The sequence below is a fragment of the Chinchilla lanigera genome, unplaced genomic scaffold (assembly GCF_000276665.1).
Source record: "Chinchilla lanigera isolate Chin_1 unplaced genomic scaffold, ChiLan1.0 scaffold00024, whole genome shotgun sequence".
Taxonomy (NCBI): Eukaryota; Metazoa; Chordata; class Mammalia; order Rodentia; family Chinchillidae; genus Chinchilla; species Chinchilla lanigera.
This window is the reverse complement of record NW_004955425.1, coordinates 16540134-16551044: the sequence shown is the minus strand read 5'-3', so window position 1 is coordinate 16551044 and position 10911 is coordinate 16540134. Positions and strand designations below refer to the sequence as shown.

At 35.5% G+C, this 10911-nt stretch overlaps 1 protein-coding gene across 1 annotated transcript in view; it reads left to right on the top strand.

Moving 5' to 3' along the window:
* Jmjd1c (jumonji domain containing 1C) overlaps nt 1-10911 on the top strand; it is a 209239-nt gene that overhangs the window by 1508 nt on the left and 196820 nt on the right. The gene's annotated exons all lie outside the window — the stretch shown is intronic.

Below are 10911 nucleotides of genomic sequence, written 5' to 3'. Positions count from 1 at the left end.
ACTTAGTCCGTCGGGGAGCGCGGCCGGGTGTCCCAGCCCGCTCCTCGCCCGGGTTCAGCCGGTGCTGGGATGCTTGGCTTCCTGCCCGGGAACGGGACGGACGGCTTTGACGTGGAGGGTAGTGCGGAGTAGTATTTCCCTTCTCGACTCTGTTAGAAACGGATAGTGCCGTGGAGTCAAGATGTCCCAGCATGTTTAGTATTACTTGAAAGCCAGCAACGCCGCGAATTAAAATGTTAAACGCCAGGCGAAACCTTCGCCTGCCCGACCGCGTGCGGTGCTGTTGGGTTTTCTCTCGGTAGTGCAGGTGCGTGCACATTATTTCGAGGCGGGATGTGGCTTTTGCACCGAGGCGCGTTCTCATTGGGGCACAGGTTGGAGGTGAGGGGTGGATGCTGTGCAGAGCGAGGCTTCCTCAAAGATGTGTTGTGAATACGTAATCCGTGAGATTTATTCCCAGGGCCTTTTCCACTAAAAATGTCAAATTTGGCCTTTTATCCTCTGTGTGTGTATACACAAAAAAGTTTCCAGTCCCGAGCTCGGTGTAATATCCGCACACGTACTTAACTTGCTCTAGTATTTCTGTTGGCGTTTCTGGTTGTGCTTGTGTAAACTTCTGTTTCCATCACTGTGGTCAGTGATAGCGGTTCATGTGGCATATGTTAACATTGACTTGATATTGCAAAATATGTTTGTTTTGTTAATAGGTACTTCTCATAGGAATAAGAATATAGATAATTTTGAAGATTTTGCTTTATTATTTAGAAGGAGAAAAACGAATCTTAAAAAAAATTGATCTTAATGGTTGTATAAATTGTGGCACTTTTAATTCTGTAGTTTTGTTATTTTATTTATTTATTTATTTTGGTACCAGGAATTGAACTTAGGACCTTGCACTTGCTAGCCAGGCGTTTTGTTTTTTAAAAGGCATTTCTCTTTCCAGTCTGATGAAAATTGTCCTGGCTTGTGCCTGGAAGCTAGTTGAATAATAGTATAGCGTTTTAAAATTATTTCAAGACAGATATGGAGTGATGTTCTGTGTTTTTTACAGTGTTGTTTCACTGGGTATATGAAAATTGAGAGACAGTTTCAAGTTAATTTATGAAGCTTTAAATATATTACGGAGTTATTTGGAAATTTAAATGACATAAAGAGGGTATTTATATCCAACCCCCGACCCCCAGGGCGTAGCGAATGCTAGCTGAGAGCTTTACTCTTGAGCTGTAACCCTCTCTTTAAAAAAAATTGAGACAGAGCTTCTTAAGTTGCCCAAGCTGGCCTCGAATTTGAAATCCTGCCCAAGACTCATGAGTAGCTGGCGTTGTAGATGTACACCACCATCCTCAGATCATAAATCATGTCTTGTTTTTGTAAATATTTAGGTATTAAGTTGGATATTTAAAAAATGTCTACAAATGATGGAGATTGACTAGAAGGAACAGGAAGGAGTTATGTGAGGTGATGGAATTGTTTCGTATCCGAATTGTTAGTTATACAAGTGTGCATATATTTGTCAAAACTCATTGAATTACATATGTAATAGCTCTGTATTTCACTGTATGTAAATTTTGCCGAAAAAAAGTGCAGTGCACCATGAAAGAACCTTTCACAGTTTTTCCCTCAGCAATCTTTATTTGAAAAATAAATGTTAACTATAGTGTAATTTCAGCTTATTCTGTAACCTACAATTTCATACTAATTTCCAACCTGTCTTACGTTCATATTTCTTAAATGAGACTTGGAACAGTTTAGTGCCCAGCACAATGTCATCTTCCTTTTACATTTGTTATGACCAATTTTAAAGTGCTTGATCAGTTAAATGCAAAATGTTAAGCAGGAAATTTTTGTTTTTTAAGGTTATAAATATGTATAATTAAAAACCTATAAATATATTAAGACGTTGTAGCTGTACATAGGTGGTAGGTGATTTGAGAGGACAACTATGGAAATTGGGAAGTGGTTTAGGATGTCTTATAATCAGTTATTCTGTTTGATCACATGAGAAATTACTATGTGTACTAATTTCCTGTCCCTGCTTTAGCATAACTTCGTTGGTAGTTTGAACGACACAGATTTATTATTTTACAGTTCTATAGGTCACAATTCTGACAAAGGGCTCACTAGACTAAAATGAAGATGTGGCAAGAGTATGTTCACTGGAGTGTCTGGGGAAAAATTGATTTCCTTTCCTTTCCTAGCTTTTAAAAGGTACCCACACTCCTTGGCTCATGACCCCTTCCTCTATCTTAAAAGCCAGCCAGATTTTATCTCTCTGACCGTATTTCCTAGTCATCTTCTCCTGATATCCTTCTGCTTTCCTTTTCAATTTTCAAGTACTCTTGTGATTTAATTGGGCACACTTTGATAATCCAAGATAATCTCACCATTTACTGATTAATATAACATGTCCACAGTTAATGTGGATGAGGGCATGGATACTGTTGGGATAATGTTTTTACCACGTAATGGTGGTAAACACGCGCTCGTGCAATCTGAATATATTTAGGTTTCTCCTCGGTATTTTATATTTTATTATCATTACAATATTTTCTTCTGATTTGAACTTGTATAGTTTGATACAAATAAATTAAGACTAAAATTTTCTATTTCATATCAGGAATTTTATGGTGTCACTAATCTCTTTAGTAATGAATTTAATTGGTAGAATTCTTACTAGATTGGGCAATTTCACATTTTGATGGTGACATTTTGAAAGATGGCTTGAGAACCTTCTGTGTTGTAACCAACAGATAATCGTAAACCATTTTATGCAGGAATACAAAGTTTTCGAAGTTGAGACAGGTAACGGTATATACATCAGGAGCATCCTACATGTTATTTTTTTAATCCCCATTATTTAGAAAAGTTTTTGTCTTCGCATACATCATTGAACTTTACTCCTGCTCTGTTTTTTGAAGAACTTTTCTAGAAGATGGATAGTATTATGGAAAGATAATTCACATAAAGGTATTATTCATCTGTGAATAATATGCCAGCGAAAGAGCAAAAACTAATTTATTCTCGGTTCATTTTTCAAATTCTGATAGCAGTCCTTTACATGTATTTATTTACTAATTTATCTACTTCTACATTTGCCCGCCCGTCTACTGTTCTTTCATACTGAATGTGGTTGCATCCATTTTTAAGCTAGCTTTGTCTACAGAGTATTTAAAAAATGTATGTTCTTTTTTTAAATACAGGAAAGGAACAACAACAACAAGAACACTGTGTTTCAAACACTAAACTTTTAAATTTGCTTGTATTTTGGAGACTTTTCTGATAATATCTTGAAGAGGAGCCACTAACCTGGGAATGTAGATTTTAAACTTTTCTAAACTGCATACCTGCAGATAAAAGTTACTTTTCAAAATTTATAAGTTCTAAATATAAAATACTCATGTTCAGGAAGTTCAGTGATTTCTTATTATAAATAAGTCCTTTTTTATTTAGTCCTGCTGTTTCTAATTTATAAATTTTTGCTTTTCTTGTATATTAGTTCTTCAGGTTAGTCTAACATATCATTCTCTTGCAGTATTGATAATGCTAATTCCTAGTCTGTTCACAGAATGTTTAATTTTTAAATGAACGATTTTTACTTTATCGGTCAGTATGATTTTGATAAGTTAACTATAATGAAAACTGGTTTAGCCATGTCTCAGTTGACTACATAGACTGTTTTTTGCCCCCCTGAATTTCTTATTGTTGATCCTAAAATTAGGCATAGGACAATGAGAAATTGTCATAAACTTTTCATAGATAAGTAGAAATTTTGGGAGACAATCATTAATATTTTGCAAATTAGCTAGAAATGGCAGTGTCTTTCGGTCGTATATCATGAGTGAGCTTTTATACTGTTTGTCACAGATAAATAATTACAGGTCCACTTCATCATCAGTTTTGAAATCCAGATAACCATAGCAGCCCAGTGACTTTTTACTGATTCATTTTGAAGCAAAACCTGACTGAACTATTTTTTTCTTTTGGTGGTGGTGGGGGCTGCTTTACTGGGACTTGAACCCAGGGTGTTTACCCTGAGCTGCAGATCCAGTCACCCTCCTGTTTAATGTATTCTGAGACAGGATCTCACCAAGTTGCCCAGGCTGTGGTTGAACTTGTAAACTTCTTGCTCCTTTTTAAAGTAGAATCTATCAAGAATTCATTAGTTTTATCTGTAGAAGAAATGTTAATATCAGTCTTGTATACAAATTGCACTAGATGTCCGCCTAGTGTTCAGATAAACAATTTTACTCAGTATGGAATTAAGCAAACTTTTGTTGTAAAATTCTTTTTTTTTTTTTTTTTTAAAATCGGTACCAGGAATCGAACTCACGACCTCGCGCTTGCCAGGCAGGCACTGTGCCGCTGAGCCAAATCCCTAGCCCTGTTGTAAAATTCTTAATCTGACAGAAATCAACAAAAATTACATAATTCATCCTTTTTTGTTTGTTATTTTATTTAATTTTTTTGTCTGTTTGTTTGAGATGGGATCTCCTTTGTAGTTCAGACTGGCCTTTAACTCACTGTGTAGCCCAGGCTGGCCTCATACTCACAGTGTTCCTCTTGCCTCAGCCTGGATTACAGGTGTACACCACCACCTGGCTTCATTTTAATATTGGTCCTTGCTAAACATTTTCTGAAATTATGTAACTGGATGGAATCCTTCCATGTAGCTTTTTAAGCTTTTTTGAGACAGGGTCTCACTATGTAGTTCAGGCTGGTCTGGACTTACTGTGTAGTCCAGGCTGGCCTTGAACTTGTGGTGACCCTTTTGCCTCAGCGTCCTGAGTGCTGGGGTTACAGATCATGTAGCATTTTTATTTTATATTTTTTTAAAAAAAAGTTTTAGTAAACCAGTTGCTCAAAATGTTAACTTTATATTTACCGTATAATGTAGAACATATTGATTCAGTTAAAACATCCATGTTTAATTAGGAGAAAAACTTTATAATTTATTATTTTGCTGGACATAGAGCTAAAATTCTAAACTTATAACATGTTGGAGGGCAGTTTCCTAGACTTAACCAGTGGGGACTGAGTCATCTGAGAATTTCTTTATTGATTTTTTTTTTGGTTTTTTTTTTTTTCCTGCAGTACCGGGATCTTTATTGATTTTTGAACAAGGTAGACAATACAGTGAAGTCTACTTTTGGGGCTTTATCAGTAAATAGATTTCTTTTGTATTATTTCATAAAAGATAGCAAATTTTGGATGCAATACCTGTTAGTGCAAACCAGCCCCACAAAATGGATCTCAGGAGAGCCTCTGTTGAATTACTTGGAATAAATAAGTGTGTGGGTGTGGATGTGTTTGTGGGTGTGTTTGTAACTGAGCACTTAAAAACTGTAGATTTTGTAAGAGCTGGCCATGGTGGCACCTGACCTGCAGTCCCAGCACTCTGAGAGGCTGAGGGAGGACGATGACAGATTCAAACCCAGGCTGGGCAATTTCATTAACAATTTAGGGTGAGGATCACCTCAGTGTGAAGGCACTGGGTTTGGTCTCCAGTACCAAAAACCCAGCAAAACAACTGAAAGCCAGTTTCTTACAGTGTATTTGTCATAGTTTCATTTTACAGAGTAGGTCTTAGTTTTCTCATTTGTGTGATGAATGAGGCACTAGGTCTAGGTCCACACGTTTTTCCTAGTCTATAATTCTAGAATTGTCATTAATAGTTTTTACCTGCAATGTCTTGGAAAAACATTTGTCAAGCAAAAATAGGTATTAATCTATCCCAAAAGCTTTTAATGCTGACTTAATACATATATTAGTATTACATATCCATATGCTAGGTTCACAGTTCTTTGGTGTAAATATTGTGATTTCTTTCTGTTTATTTATTTTTTTTTGATGATTAGCATTTGGATTTTTTTTTTTAATGAAGTCTTACAGTGTTGCTGAGCCTGGTCTTGAACGCCTAGGCACAAGTGATCCTCTGCCTCAGCTTCCTAAGTAGCTAGGACCACAGATGGGGCCTGGCTTGAATTTTTTTAATTAAAGAAATGAGGTAGAACAAATATCCAAAGGCAATGATACTAGGCCTTGAAGTGATTCAATATATATTTTTTCATGTATTTGGAAGATTTAGTCAGCTTTGTTTAATTTTTCGTGAAAGTAGTGTCTACTTCAGATGGTTCAAAAGAAGTCAAGTTAAGATCATTATTTTCCTTTTGATCTGTTAATCTGAAGTTAGGGAATAATGCATTTATAGTTCTACTTCTGTTTTAATAGCTGTATTTGGAAAGAAAAGGAATATATTGGCACTGACTTGGGAATATTTTTGATTTTTCTTCATTTTATTAAAATACATTGTTGAAGTTTTGAAAATTTGTGATTCCTAGTGTGACAAATAGTGCACTTGGGTAAACTCAAATAAATTTGTATCATTGCCTAGAATGAGAGCATAGACTTTAGGGATCAGATATAGGCTAATTATGGCTAAATCTTGCAATGTATGATCTTTAACTTTTCTGTGCTAGTTTCCTATCTCTGAAAGGAATTCTTGTGAGGATTATGAGTTATGTAGTAAAGGAACTAATAGTGGATGCCTTAGTCACTTTCCTCTTGCTGGGATACAATACCTGACACATACCACTTCGAGAAGGAAGATTTTTTTGGGTTCATGGTTTGAGCCTGTGGTAGGCAAGCTCCAAAGCAGAAACAGTATGGTGGGGTTGGGAGTGGAGAAAAAGCTGCTCAACCCATGGTAACCAGGAAGCAGAGACTGGGGCAAGGGAGTAACTAGGAAGGAGAGATTACTCTCCAAAGGCACACCCCTAGTCACCTACCTGCAAGCAGTCCTCATCCTCACACAACATATTTAGCTACTGAACTACTATGTGGATTTATGATCCAGTCACCTTTCAAACATGTGAGGCTTTTGGAGGACATTTTAGATCTAAACTCTAACAGTAGATATCTTTAAGTCTTCAATTTATCTGTATATGAGAAATGTTTTCTACATTAACTGGTATATTCATTAGCTCTCTGAATATGTATTTCTTTAGCTTGTGAAAGTTAAGAGTAAGTCAAGAGATATTTGACTCTGTACAAAGGTATATAAAATAATCCCATTCCTGTCAAATTCAGTCTGTATATCCCCTCCACCCCCATTGAGGATCACTTTGAGGGCCTTATGCACGCTAGGCAAGTACTCTACGATGAATCTGCATCTTCAACCCTCTGTCTTTTTTTTGGTCTTTTTTTATGCAGGTCAAGCTGGTCTTGAACTCACTTTATAGCCCAGACTGGCCTCGAACTCACAAACAGTCCTCCTGCCTCAGCCTCCTGAGTGCTGAGATTGCAGGTGTGTGCCACAGCGTCTGGCTCTGACCCTCTGGCTTTTAAGAAACCATCTTTATTAATTTTTTTGTGTCTTTCAGGATTCCTTTATAAGCATGTGAGCAATTGCATACAGTCTTTTCTTTTTTTTTTCATTTTAAAGAGTAAAGGAAAGATAACATAATAATAGGGGGGACTTACCAAATTACAGACAAAATGGTAGTAAATTATCAATGGTTATTGTTTTACATATTGTTATCTACAAAATAGTTTCTCAGGAAAACAAATAGACAAATAATAGTGAGTTAGAGACAAAAGAGGTAGGAGGTTATCAATAGGTGTTGTACTATACTTTGGTATCTTCAAAGTGGCTTCTAAAGAAAATAAATAGAGCTATACATGAGTGACCTATTGAAAAATCATTAACTATTCTCAATGGTTGTTGTAGGAAACACATAATAATAAACATACATCCATTTATGAAATAGGATAGGAACATTACAAACTTTACACAGTTATGGATAGATTAGTAGGAAAATATCAGTGGCTGCTGTAATACATGGTGGTATCTTCAAAGTGGTTTCTCAGGAAGACAGAGATATGCAAGAAGGATCTAACAAGTAGTTACAGCCTAAGGGTACAGTCTTAATCTTATTCTTCTCATTTATATTTAAGCAAAGCATCAAAAAAAGAAACACCCATATATTATCATCTGGTAAAATGTACTAAGTACACAGTTCAGTTAAATACTTTTGCCAAATGGTAATAGATCCTGAATATAATCAAGCTTGTCTACCAATTTACAGAACATACAAGAGTAGAGGATTTATTTTACTTTACATTTTTGAGACAGCTTCTAGCTCTGTAGTCCATTTTGGATCAGTTTCCTGGGGTTACAGACATTCAACATCACACTGGTAAGGAGCACGTTAAGTTACATGAGGATGCAGTTAGTTACACGCAAAATGTGGGAAATTCTAGAGCTGCTGAAACTATGGTAGCCAGTAGTTATATGTGGCAAGTTAAATTAATTAAAATTTAATACAATAAAATTTGTCATTTACTTTGTTAACATTTCACAGCCCACATGGCTGGAAGCTGTGGGTTTGAGCAGCAGATACAAAAAATTCCATCATTGAAGAAAATTTACTGTTCTAAATACCATTAAAATAGAAAAGCTGTGTAATTTTATAAATTGGAGTGATTAAAACAAAAGAAAGCAATAAATGAGAAACAAGTATAGAGAAGGTGGGAAAACAGAAAACACAAAGTAATATGCTGGAATTACAGCTTAAGTTAAACTCAGACATACCAGTAATTATATTAAATGTGAATTGACTCAAGTGATTCTGTTAGATAATCAAACCTGGAAGAAGGAAACCATGAAACTCACCTATTTGCTTTTTATAACAAATCATGTAAAACAAGAGCTCTTGAAAGTAGAAATCAAAAGATGAGAAAGATTTTTCATGGGAATACTAACAAAAAATATTTGATGTTGCTTTGTTGCTGTCTGGTTAAGGCAAGAAGCATTACTTAGTATAAAGAACCTTTATCAGTGACAAAAAAGTTTATTCACCAGGAAACTGAACTAGGAAGATAAAATAGTTTTAATTTTATAAGTATCTGTGGCATGGCCTCAGACACATAAAGTAGAAATTGTTAGAATTATTTAAGAAAATAATTTTATAGTCATTTTCGAAGAATAAATATCTGACAGAGTTGACAGTCTTAAAAAAAAAACAAAAAACAAAAAACAGTAAAAGCTGGAATGATGGTGCATGCCTGTAATCCCTACATTGGGAAGGTGAGAGGAGGATCACCTTGAGTTTGAGGCCAGCCTGGGCTACATAATGAGTTCAAGGCCAGGCTGAACTACATAGTGAGTCCCTATCTCAAAAAAACCCGAAACAAACAAATAAAACACTAGTGAATAGATTTAGAATAAGTATTTGCATAGTCTGCCTGTGTGTCAATACTATATTCAACAAATAAAGAATATAAATATTAAAATACTGTCATTAAAAAATTGGAGCAAAGAGCCTTATATGCTCAAAGGTGTGGCTTTTGAAAGGTGATGGGATTATAGTCATTATAGCTAAACATTATGTTAGGAGATGGGGCCCATCAGAAGAGAAGATGTGTGGCGCATAATGTGGAAGGTGTGTCTCACTTCCCAGTTCCTCCCTTGATGCTCCTTGCTTCGTGTCCACCTTGCCATGAGCAGCTTCCCTCTGCTGTGCCCCGCTGCCGTACCCCGCTGCTGTGCCCTGCTGCCGTGCCCCGCTGCTGTGCCTTCTTGCTGTGGAACCATCATTTTCACCTGTGGTTTAAAATGTGAGCCAGAATAAAACATTCCTCATAAGTCTGGGTGTAAAGCATTGTGTCCCAGTGATGAGAAAGTGATTTAGGACATATGTATGCCGGTACTGTTTCAGACTACTATTTTATAAGTACAAAATAAAAAATTCGTCCTGTGTAGTCTCATCATTAACTTGAAAGTTTCTTAATCTGTGAACATAGATGTCTTTCTGTTTATTTGTAACATCTATACTTCAGAAGTCCTTTGTTTCTTTGGTTAGGTTTATTAGTATTTTGTTTTATTTCAGTGTTTGTTGTTGCAAATGGAATAACTTTCTGAATATTTTATTGCTTATTGTTAGTTTATAGAAATAACTGATTTTTGTAGCCTGCAATTTTGCTGAATTTATTTATTGGTTCTAACAGTTTGTTTCTCTATATGTGACATTTTTAGGAATTTGTACATAGAAAATCATGTCGTGTGAACAGAAATAATTTTACTTTTACAATTGAATTTGTCTGCTTTCTCTTTTAACTTTCTGACTAGGACTTGCAATGCTGTGTTGCATGGAAGTGGCAAAAGCAGGCAACTCTAAGTTGCTCTTGATTAAAGAGGGAAGGCTTTTAGTATTTTACCACTGAGTTGTGGTTAGCTGTGGGGTTTTCATACATGGCCTTTTATATGTTGTTCTTTTCCTCTGTTGTAGTTTGTGAGTAGTCATAAAAGGGTGCTGAATTATGTCAGGTGCTTTTTCTGCATTGAGATGATCATTTTTCCCCTTTCATTCTGTTCCTGTGGTTATTACTTTTTTGTGTATTGAACCATCCTTGCATTAATGCAATAATTCTCATTTGATTATGGTATTTAATATTTTAATTATATTTAGCAAAAATTATTTTGTAACTTTTTCCATCAGTTACAGCACAAATGTTCTGGTATAATTTTGCCCAGAATCATATCTAATTTTACAGACTCATTTAGGAACATCTTTCCACTATTGAACCTGTCAAACAACATGGAATATCCCATCAGATTTTCAAGATTGTTTTTAAATTGTTCTTTATCAGGCATGATTTTCATCATGTAGATCTTGTATATTTGTTAGGTTTATTCTTAGACACTATGTTTTTTTTTAGACACTATGTTTTGAGTTTGTGTGTATATGTGTGTATTACTCTGAATCAGTAATATGTATCTCTCATTTGTTTCTTTAAACCCAGTTTTTGGACTTATCATATTTTCCTACTGTGTGTATTTTTAACTCATGTAATAGCTTAGTAATTCTTTTCTTTTTTTTTTTTTTTTTTGGTTTTTCTCCGGTACCGGGAACC